This window comes from Thalia democratica, unplaced genomic scaffold, assembly GCF_965202585.1.
Source record: "Thalia democratica unplaced genomic scaffold, ktThaDemo2.hap1.1 HAP1_SCAFFOLD_989, whole genome shotgun sequence".
NCBI lineage: Eukaryota > Metazoa > Chordata > Thaliacea > Salpida > Salpidae > Thalia > Thalia democratica.
The window spans coordinates 5,001-15,000 of record NW_028139924.1 but is presented as its reverse complement, the minus strand read 5'-3'; the positions used below and the strand labels follow the sequence as shown (position 1 = coordinate 15,000).

Here is a 10,000-nt window from a genome sequence, read left to right as displayed (position 1 = left end):
CCTAAAAAAAGGGGGTCGAAATAACATTTTTTCATCATGCCTCAAATGGGCTGAAAAATTTTTACGGGGTCTCTGGACCAAACAAAAACGATCTGTCGAGTCAGAATTCCGAAAATCGAAAATTCCCGAAATTTCTGTACTTAAGAGGCGGGGCGCCCACTATCGACAAAAGTGTGCCAAAACCCACAAACGTTGTGTTACGCGCGCTAAGATAAATACAAGCCTGATTGCTGAAAATGTATTCTATTTGAATAAGGTAAGTATCAACACCAAGGAAGCAATTCCTTTATTATAAACTCATACTCTGACATTGCGCTAATATTGCTCGTGAATTGTTATTTAGTTTAAAAATATAATTTATATTACTTTTATTTTATTTTACTATTTTATATTTTTATTAAAAAATTTCTTGTTTAGTTTCTAAGCAACCACAGTTACGTTTATATGTTTAGTTCTATTGTATTCTATATTTATCGATAATTTAATAAATGTTTTAAAAGACTATTCTGGTTTTCCACGCTCTCTTCAAAAATGTGAGTTCTTTTAATTCTTCCACTTAATTATTCATTTTAAAGTAAACAACTAGTTATACTATACAACTAGTTATATTATTACATTATAATGTATGTGTATTATATACTATCATTTTATAACATAAACATAGTTGAGTTATTAAATTAAACGTCAAATATTTTATTACCTAAAATTAAGTTAATCGTAAAATCTGATGTAGTATGAGATATTCCTTAGAAACTAACTATAAATATTCTTGAAGTAAAACAATACCATCTATAAATAGAACAATGAGAAATAGTAAAACAAACTAAACACAACATGTTTATTTTAACAATATTTTTTATTTAGTTTAATCTAATCTAGTTTACTTAATAAACTTTACTTCTAATTATCATAGTATTTAATATAGAATATAGTTAACAATCTTTTAAACAAAGTCTTAAATAAAGTTACAGGGAGTAATTGTAATTAAAACACCAAAAAAAAAAGGTATTAATAAAAAAAATACTTACATCAAGTTAAAATTTTATAAGGATTAATTTTAAAATATCAAATCGATTGTAAATCAAGTGCAAATAGGTTTTTTAAACAAACCGAAGGGTTTATAAAGGCTTGTAAACGGTTTCAGACGCCTACGACCATACCACACTGAGCACACCCCATCTCGTCCGATCTGGGAAGTTAAGCAGTGTCGGGCGTGGTTAGTACTTAGATGGGTGACCGCTTGGGAATACCACGTGCCGTAGGCTTTTGCTTTTTGAATTCATCTTTTTTGTACTATTTTTCTTTCTGACCTATTTATACTTATTACTCGTTTATTTACATTTTTTTAACGCTTAAAAGAAAAGTAACTTCTAGTTATTAGCAAATAAAAACGTAAGCCAATCAGATAACGTTATTTGCTGTTTAAACCAATTAGAGCGCTAAAAAAGTGGTTTGACCAGTTTGAGATATCGAAAAAATAATTGCACCATCTTGTAGAGTACAATTTTCTGAGTTAAAATTAATACAATTAGTCTTTTATACTAAAACTTAAAAGTTTTTTTGTCCACAAACAAATCACTTGAAAAATCAAACGAAAATAAATTTTGCACTTTTGTATTGTGAGTCATAATAAGTTATTTACTGTTACCAACAGATACTAGCAAAAGCTTCTTAAAGTTTTGTATTAACTTAATGTATTTGTAATAAATTTTACTTAATAGAAACTATTGAATTACGTTTACTTAGTTTACTTTTGTATGTGTATTAAATATATAGCAATTTTGTTTGAACTTAAATAAGGACTATTAAACTATTAAAAGAAAACTATCAAAGTTTACTAACTCAAAAGCTAAATCTTAGTTTTATTGTTATAAACATTTATGTTGTAATTTACTAATAACTAAATGAGTTTATTTCAAACAAAAAGAATTAAATAATGTTATGTTATGTCAAGCCTCCTATATGAGGTATATAGGTATATAAGGTATACAAGCTTATGTTTGAAAGTTATAATAATAAAAATAAAAATAAATATTTAGTTGGTAAAATTTGTTTGTTTTAATATGCTTTGAAATTAGAGTTAGTATAGAAGTTTTTTTTTAAGTATAATAAATATAAATATTTAGTTACTAACAATAAACTAAAATACCAATTTTGTAGTTATTACAAAAAAAAAAACAAAAATATTATACAAAAGTTTCATAATTATAAGCTTTGAATAACTTTACTTCATAACTATATTCATGTTTGCATATTTAAATTATAAAAAGTTAGTGTTTTGTGTATTGACTTTATGATTATTTTATTTTAGTAACTGTTAGTTTTATACTTTAATAAAAGAAATATGGTTAACAAGTAAGTTAAAAATGAAAGAAGCATAAAAAAACACACTATTTAACTGCTTATTCAATAGTTTGATTATTTAATTATTTTTCTGTTATATAGTTTAATCGTATTGTATAAAAAATACAGAGGTTTAAAGTAAGTTTGAATAAAAATAAAACAAAACATATAAAAAACAGTTCAAATACATAGTTTTTTTTTTTAATGTTCGCGATGGAGAAAACAATGGAGAAAATTTAATTCTTTAATAATAAGTAGTAATTTAAAAAAAAAATAATACAAATAAAGTTATACAATATATATACAATAGTTTGTCAAACTAGGCAAAAAAGAGTAGGCCACCACTACAATCCAATGTTCCAACTGGAAATTCAATGAGATCGTTACTGTACTTGTGATGAACGTTGATAATCCCAAAGATTGTAAGTCGAAGGCCTTACCCAACCTAACCAGCGCACTGGTTTTCTTACAACTGAATTAATCAACATTTAATATTGAATATAATCATTATTGATAGATAGAGGAATGTTGACAATCAACAACAGATTGTAAGTCAAAGGCATTACTCGACCAAAGTACCCACAACCTAGATTGAACAACATTTATTAGATAGATTTGTTTATTGATAGATAGAGAAATATTGACAATCCACAACAGATTGTAAGTCAAAGGCATTACTCGACCCAAGTACCCACAACCTAGATTGAACAACATTTGTTAGATAGATTTGTTAAATAGATAGATAGTACAGTATAATCTCAAAGAATTTGAAGTTGAACATTGAACAATAGTGGCCACCATTTCAGGCCTGCTGGCAGCTAGATTACAGCCCCCGGCTACGCAGACCTGCAATATTGATGAAAAAAAACAGTATATATATTTCCGAATCTGACTTTGAGTACTTTTTATATATTATTAACAAAGTTTTTTAGGGGTAATATCTGTTTAGTTCTTTAATATATCTTTAAAATAAAACACTAAATTAATAACATAATAATAATAATATTTTGTTTTTAATTCGTTAATAAAGTTATTTAATAATATTATATATTAAATGTATATAATAAGTTTAAGTAATAAAATAAATATAATATAACAAATATATTGTATAATAATAATTTTAAAATTAGTAAAAAATAAATAAACATAGTTGAGTTATCAAATTAAACAAACTAGAACGTCAAGTATTTAATTACTAAAATTAATTTAATTTAAATTCAAATTGACACTGTAATTGACATGTAATTGTAATTGACAAAATTATAAAAATCAACCTATTTATATAGCAAAATATTTCTTTATCTTTGTCGTGGCGTTGGGTCTTTGGTCTTGACAGCTAACTCATAAGCGGAAGGTTGTGAGATCGAGTCCCGCTAGTCGTCACGCAAGACATATACTTGAGAGCCGGAGTTAAATTTCTTTGTCATTTGAATTTGAACGCCTGCTAGACAGGCAATTTTTTTGTTATTTAGTGATTTATTAAAGCAGTTTTGCGTTTTACGTTTTTAGCAGACATGCAGTTTCCACTATGACATTGTTTACGTTAATTAATTGTCTCTCAAAATATATTTATATTATATCACATTAAATGAAAAAATAAGTTAACTATCTTATATTAATTTAAATAACGTTTATATAACCTTTTACTAAATTTTTATAAGTTTAATATTCTTATCAATTATTTTATATATTACTTTTTTAAGGTGTTTAAAACTTTTAGAAGCTGTATGTAATGTCTTTTAGTTTAATAGTTCTGTTAAACTATAAAAAAATATAAACATGGTTGAGTTATCAAATTAAACAAAATAGAACGTCAAGTATATAATTACTAAAATTAATTTAATTAAAAAAAAATCTCAGGTAATCTAAAATGTCAGGAATTATTTAAAAATAAATATAAATTTAAAACTTATTATATTGAAAAGATTGATGAATAATACTCTTGAATGTATGCAATGTTTGTATTTGTAATGCAATAACATAAATGGATAGATCAATGACAAATTGTAAACATATTGTATTATTTTATTTTACGATTTTATTTATTTAATTCAATAATTCAATAAACTTTACTTCTACTTGTCCTGGTCTTAGGTAATTTATAGATAACAATTATTTAAACAAACACTTTTGTACAGTTACAATACAGTTTTAGTACAGTTTGGGAGTAACTGTTGATAAAAAAAAACAAAAAAAAAGGTTAATTCAGGTTAAAATTTTATAAGGAATAATTTTAAAATATCAAATTGATTGTAAATCAAGTGCAAATAGGTTTTTTAAACAAACCGAAGGGTTTATAAAGGCTTGTAAACGCTTTCAAACGCCTACGACCATACCACACTGAGCACACCCCATCTCGTCCGATCTGGGAAGTTAAGCAGTGTCGGGCGTGGTTAGTACTTAGATGGGTGACCGCTTGGGAATACCACGTGCCGTAGGCTTTTGCTTTTTGAATTCATCTTTTTGTACTATTTTTCTTTCTGACCTATTTATACATATTACTCGTTTATTTACATTTCTTTAACGCTTAAAAGAAAAGTAAATTCTAGTTATTAGCAAATAAAAACGTAAGCCAATCAGATAACGTTATTTGCTGTTTAAACCAATTAGAGCGCTAAAAAAGTGGTTTGACCAGTTTGAGATATCGAAAAAATAATGGCACCATCTTGTAGAGTACAATTTTCTGAGTTAAAATTAATACAATTAGTCTTTTATACTAAAACTTAAAAGTTTTTTTGTCCACAAACAAATCACTTGAAAAATCAAACGAAAATAAATTTTGCACTTTTGTATTGTGAGTCATAATAAGTTATTTACTGTTACCAACAGATACTAGCAAAAGCTTTTTAAAGTTTTGTATTAACTTAATGTATTTGTACTTAGTTTAAATTAATAGAGTTTATTTGGTTTACTTTATTATGTGTATTGAATGTGATACAACTAAAACAAAACAAACAAGGAGAGTACTTGAATAGAACCAACACAATTTACAGACCAGTTGTGTACTAAACTTAAAGCAATTCTGAATAGTGAATATGCAGTTATTATTATAAGTTCAAAGTTCACTTTAACTTAATTTAATGTATTTTGTAAATTGGTTTTATTTAATAGATAGTAGTGAATTACTTTATTTAATTTACTTTAGTATGTGTTATATAACTTTATTTAAACAAGAAGCAAAACGGGATTATACTTTCAATAAACTACACAATTTACAGACCAGTTGTGTACTAAATTTAAAGCAATTCTGAATAGTGAATATGCAGTTATTATTATAAGTTCAAAGTTCATTTTTATTTATTTTAATGTATTTTGTAAATTGGTTTTATATAATAGATAGTAGTGAATTACTTTATTTAATTTACTTTAGTATGTGTTGTATAACTTTATTTAAACCAGAAGCAAAACGGGATTATACTTTCAATAAACTACACAATTTACAGACCAGTTGTGTACTAAATAAAAAGCTATTGTGAATAGTGAATATGCAATTGTTATTATAAGTTTATAAGTTCACAGTTTACAAAAGCTTAACAATTTAGTTATTATTTTGTTCATATTTGCATATCTAATTTATGAAAAGTTAGTGTTATGTGTATTGGCTTTTTAATTTCTTTATTTGTAGAACTGCTAGTTTTATATTCTAAAGAAACATGTTTAAATAAATATGTTTAACAAGTAACTTAAAAATGGAAGAAATATATTGTATATATTGAACTATTTATATTTATTCTAGCTATTTGCTTAGTGTATTTATTAATGTGATTATTTTATTTTGTTGTTTGTCTTATAGTTTAATCGTATTGTGTTGAAATATATATAACAAATACAGAGGTTTAAAGTAAGTTTAAATGAAAATAAAATAAGACATATAGTTGAAATTATAAAATTATAAGTTTAAAAAAATAGTTTTTTTTTTTTTTTCTTTGTTTGTTTGATTGTTTGTTTATTATATAATCGCGACGTTTCATTTTATTACTTTTAAGCATACTAAATATAATAATAGGTATAGTTATAGGAAAAATTCTATTAGTTTCTAATGTAATAAAAAAGTTTATTTCCACAAATAAATAAATACCTGAAAAATCAAATGAAAAATAAATTTCGCACTCTTGTATTGTGAGTCATAATAGGTTATTTACTGTTACCAACAGATACTAGCGAAGGCTTTTTAAAGTTCTATGTTAATTCAATGTATTTGTACTTAGTTTTATTAAAATGACAGTATTTTTAGTTAAGTATGTTTATTTAACGTTGTGTAACTCAAGTAAAACCAGAAGCAAATAAGGAGACTACTTTCAATAAACTACACAAATTAAAAATATATTATTATTTATAAATCAATCGTGTTGTGTTTCAAAATACATTTTTCAAATAATGTTTTACAAGTATTTATCAGTTATTTAGTTTTCTTTTTATAGTTTAGCTGTATTGTTTTATTTATTTGTTATTATTTTTATTTAATTGTTTGCTTATTATATTTATCGCCATGTGCTTAAAAAATAAAACAACTATAAAGGTTTAAAAAGTAAGTTTAAATAAAAATAAAATGAAACATATAAAATAAGTTTATGATTTTTTTATTATTATTATTTTTATTTAATTGTTTGCTTATTATATTTATCGCGATGTGCTTAAAAGAATAGAACAAATACAAAGGTTTAAATTGTAAGTTTTAAATAAAATAAAATGTAACATATAAAATAAGCTTATGTTTGATTTTTTTATTTTATTTTTATTTATTTTTATTTAATTGTTTGTTTATTATATTTATCGCGATCTGCTTAAAAAAATAAAACGAGTATTAAGGTTTGAAAAGGTTATTAAATAAAAATAAAATGAAACATATAAAATAAGCTTATGTTTTTATTTTTATTTTTTTTTTTATTATTATTTTTATTCAATTGTTTGTTTATTATATTTATCGCAATGTGCTTAAAACGATAAAACAAATATAAAGATTTAAAAAGTAAGTTTAAATAAAAAATAATACAAATAAAGCTTATTTATAATAAACAAACATATTTAAAACATTATAAAAAGTAGTTTATATATTATTTTTTATTTATTTCTTTTAAACATATTAAATAAAGTATAAAAAAAGTATTAAAACATTTAAACGTAGCATAAATAAGCTTAAAATATTAAAAAAATTGAAAAGAAACAAAGAAATTTAAAAAAAATCGGGAAAAATCGGCAAAAAAGTTCAACAACAACATTTGAGCATCATACGCGTATGCATTACTTTACACTAGTGAGAGAGACGTGTTTGTGCGTTCGGTCGACTTGGCGAGAAAGCGGGCTTAAAGCATTACTGTTTAGCACCCGAGGCGCGGCTATTGCAGCGGCGGCGAACGTGCTATGTAAACGCATCGGAGCAGCGTATGAAAAACTACAAGCGTCCAGCGGCGGTAGGCTTATAGCTTTGCGAAGTCGTCGAGACGAGTAGCCGACGCAGGCACGGCTCGAGGCGGGTAACTGCAGCAGACAGATGGCGTGTTGCTGCTGACGAGTTAACCGGCAGAAGGCAAACGGTTGGTCGGGAGAAAGAACAGTCAGTTGTATAGCTGCATGCTGCAGTCGACGCGGGCTGGCGCTTTAAACAGCAAAAGGCCGGCGCCGACTTTCAGTAACGTTCGCAAGGCTTTTAAGCCGAGTGATAGAAAAGGTCTGTATTTATACAGTAAAAACGCTCAGTCGAGCAACGGGTTTAAACGCCCTCGGATAGTTATCTGGTTGATCCTGCCAGTAGTCATATGCTTGTCTCAAAGATTAAGCCATGCAAGTGTAAGTACGAGCTCACGTACAGTGAAACTGCGAATGGCTCATTAAATCAGTTATGGTTCATTTGATTGTACGCTTTTACATGGATAACTGTGGCAATTCTAGAGCTAATACATGCGTAAAGCGCCGAACTGACGTGAGGCGCGCATTTATCAGACCAAAACTAACCGGCTTTCGGGTCGTTACAATGGTGACTCTGGATAAGCTTGCGGATCGCACGGCCTAGTGCTGGCGACATCTCATTAAAGCAACTGCCCTATCAACTATCGTCGGTACGGTATCGGCCTACCGAGGTTGTAACGGGTGACGGAGAATCAGGGTTCGATTCCGGAGAGGGAGCCTGAGAAACGGCTACCACATCCAAGGAAGGCAGCAGGCGCGCAAATTACCCATTCCCGGCTCGGGGAGGTAGTGACGAAAAATAACAATGCAGACCTCGTACGAGGTCCTGCAATTGGAATGAGTACACTTTAAACTTTTTAACGAGTATCCATTGGAGGGCAAGTCTGGTGCCAGCAGCCGCGGTAATTCCAGCTCCAAAAGTGTATATTTAAGTTGTTGCGGTTGAAAAGCTCGTAGTTGGATATAGGGACGGCGAGGTTGGTCGGTCGAAAGGCTAGCACTGGCCTCGTTGTTCTTGTTGGTCGGTGCCTTCGCGGTGCTCTTAACTGAGTGTTGCGGTGGTCCGGCAAGTTTACCTTGAAAAAATTAGAGTGTTCAAAGCAGGCTTTACGCTTGTATAATGTTGCATGGAATAATGGAATAGGACCTCGGTTCTATTTTGTTGGTTTTCGGAGCACGAGGTAATGATTAATAGGAACGGACGGGGGCATCCGTACTGTGCCGTTAGAGGTGAAATTCTTGGATCGGCGCAAGACGAACGACTGCGAAAGCATTTGCCAAGAATGTTTTCTTTAATCAAGAGCGAAAGTCAGAGGTTCGAAGACGATCAGATACCGTCCTAGTTCTGACCTTAAACGATGCCGACTAGCGATCGGGCAGTGTCGAACTTAAGAACTGTCCGGCAGCTTCCGGGAAACCAAAGTCTTTGGGTTCCGGGGGAAGTATGGTTGCAAAGCTGAAACTTAAAGGAATTGACGGAAGGGCACCACCAGGAGTGGAGCCTGCGGCTTAATTTGACTCAACACGGGAAATCTCACCCGGCCCGGACACAGCGAGGATTGACAGATTGAGAGCTCTTTCTTGATTCTGTGGGTGGTGGTGCATGGCCGTTCTTAGTTGGTGGAGCGATTTGTCTGGTTAATTCCGATAACGAACGAGACTCTTACTTGCTAAATAGCTGCTCGACCCATTGGGTCGGAGACAACTTCTTAGAGGGACTAGTGGCGTTTAGCCACACGAGATTGAGCAATAACAGGTCTGTGATGCCCTTAGATGTTCGGGGCCGCACGCGCGCTACACTGACCGGATCATCGTGTGTTCCCTAGGCCGAAAGGTCCGGGTAATCCGTTGAACCCCGGTCGTGCTAGGGATAGGGACTTGCAATTGTTTCCCTTGAACGAGGAATTCCCAGTAAGCGCGAGTCATTAGCTTGCGTTGATTACGTCCCTGCCCTTTGTACACACCGCCCGTCGCTACTACCGATTGAATGGTTTAGTGAGGTCCTCCGATTGAGCCTGGTACGTGCGGCAACGCACTCGCCGGTGTTCGAAAAGACGATCGAACTTGATCATTTAGAGGAAGTAAAAGTCGTAACAAGGTTTCCGTAGGTGAACCTGCGGAAGGATCATTAACGAATCGAAATTTGATTTCAAGCGACGTCTCTTCTTCGAAGGGACCGAGCCCTGTAACTGTTATAGTTCGGTCGCGTTGCTTCCTGACAGCGGGAGTAATAATTCAGCACGCAAGTGCT

General features: G+C 30.3%; 3 non-coding genes across 3 annotated transcripts; all 3 read left to right on the top strand.

Moving 5' to 3' along the window:
• Positions 1-1,146: 1,146 nt before the first annotated feature.
• On the top strand, positions 1,147-1,265 carry LOC145847612 (5S ribosomal RNA). Its single transcript, XR_014371417.1, has one exon. It is a non-coding gene; the product is annotated as a 5S ribosomal RNA (ribosomal RNA).
• Positions 1,266-4,665: 3,400 nt separating this feature from the next.
• LOC145847600 (5S ribosomal RNA) lies at positions 4,666-4,784 on the top strand. Its single transcript, XR_014371405.1, has one exon. It is a non-coding gene; the product is annotated as a 5S ribosomal RNA (ribosomal RNA).
• Positions 4,785-8,072: 3,288 nt separating this feature from the next.
• On the top strand, positions 8,073-9,880 carry LOC145847610 (small subunit ribosomal RNA). Its single transcript, XR_014371414.1, has one exon. It is a non-coding gene; the product is annotated as a small subunit ribosomal RNA (ribosomal RNA).
• Positions 9,881-10,000: the final 120 nt, after the last annotated feature.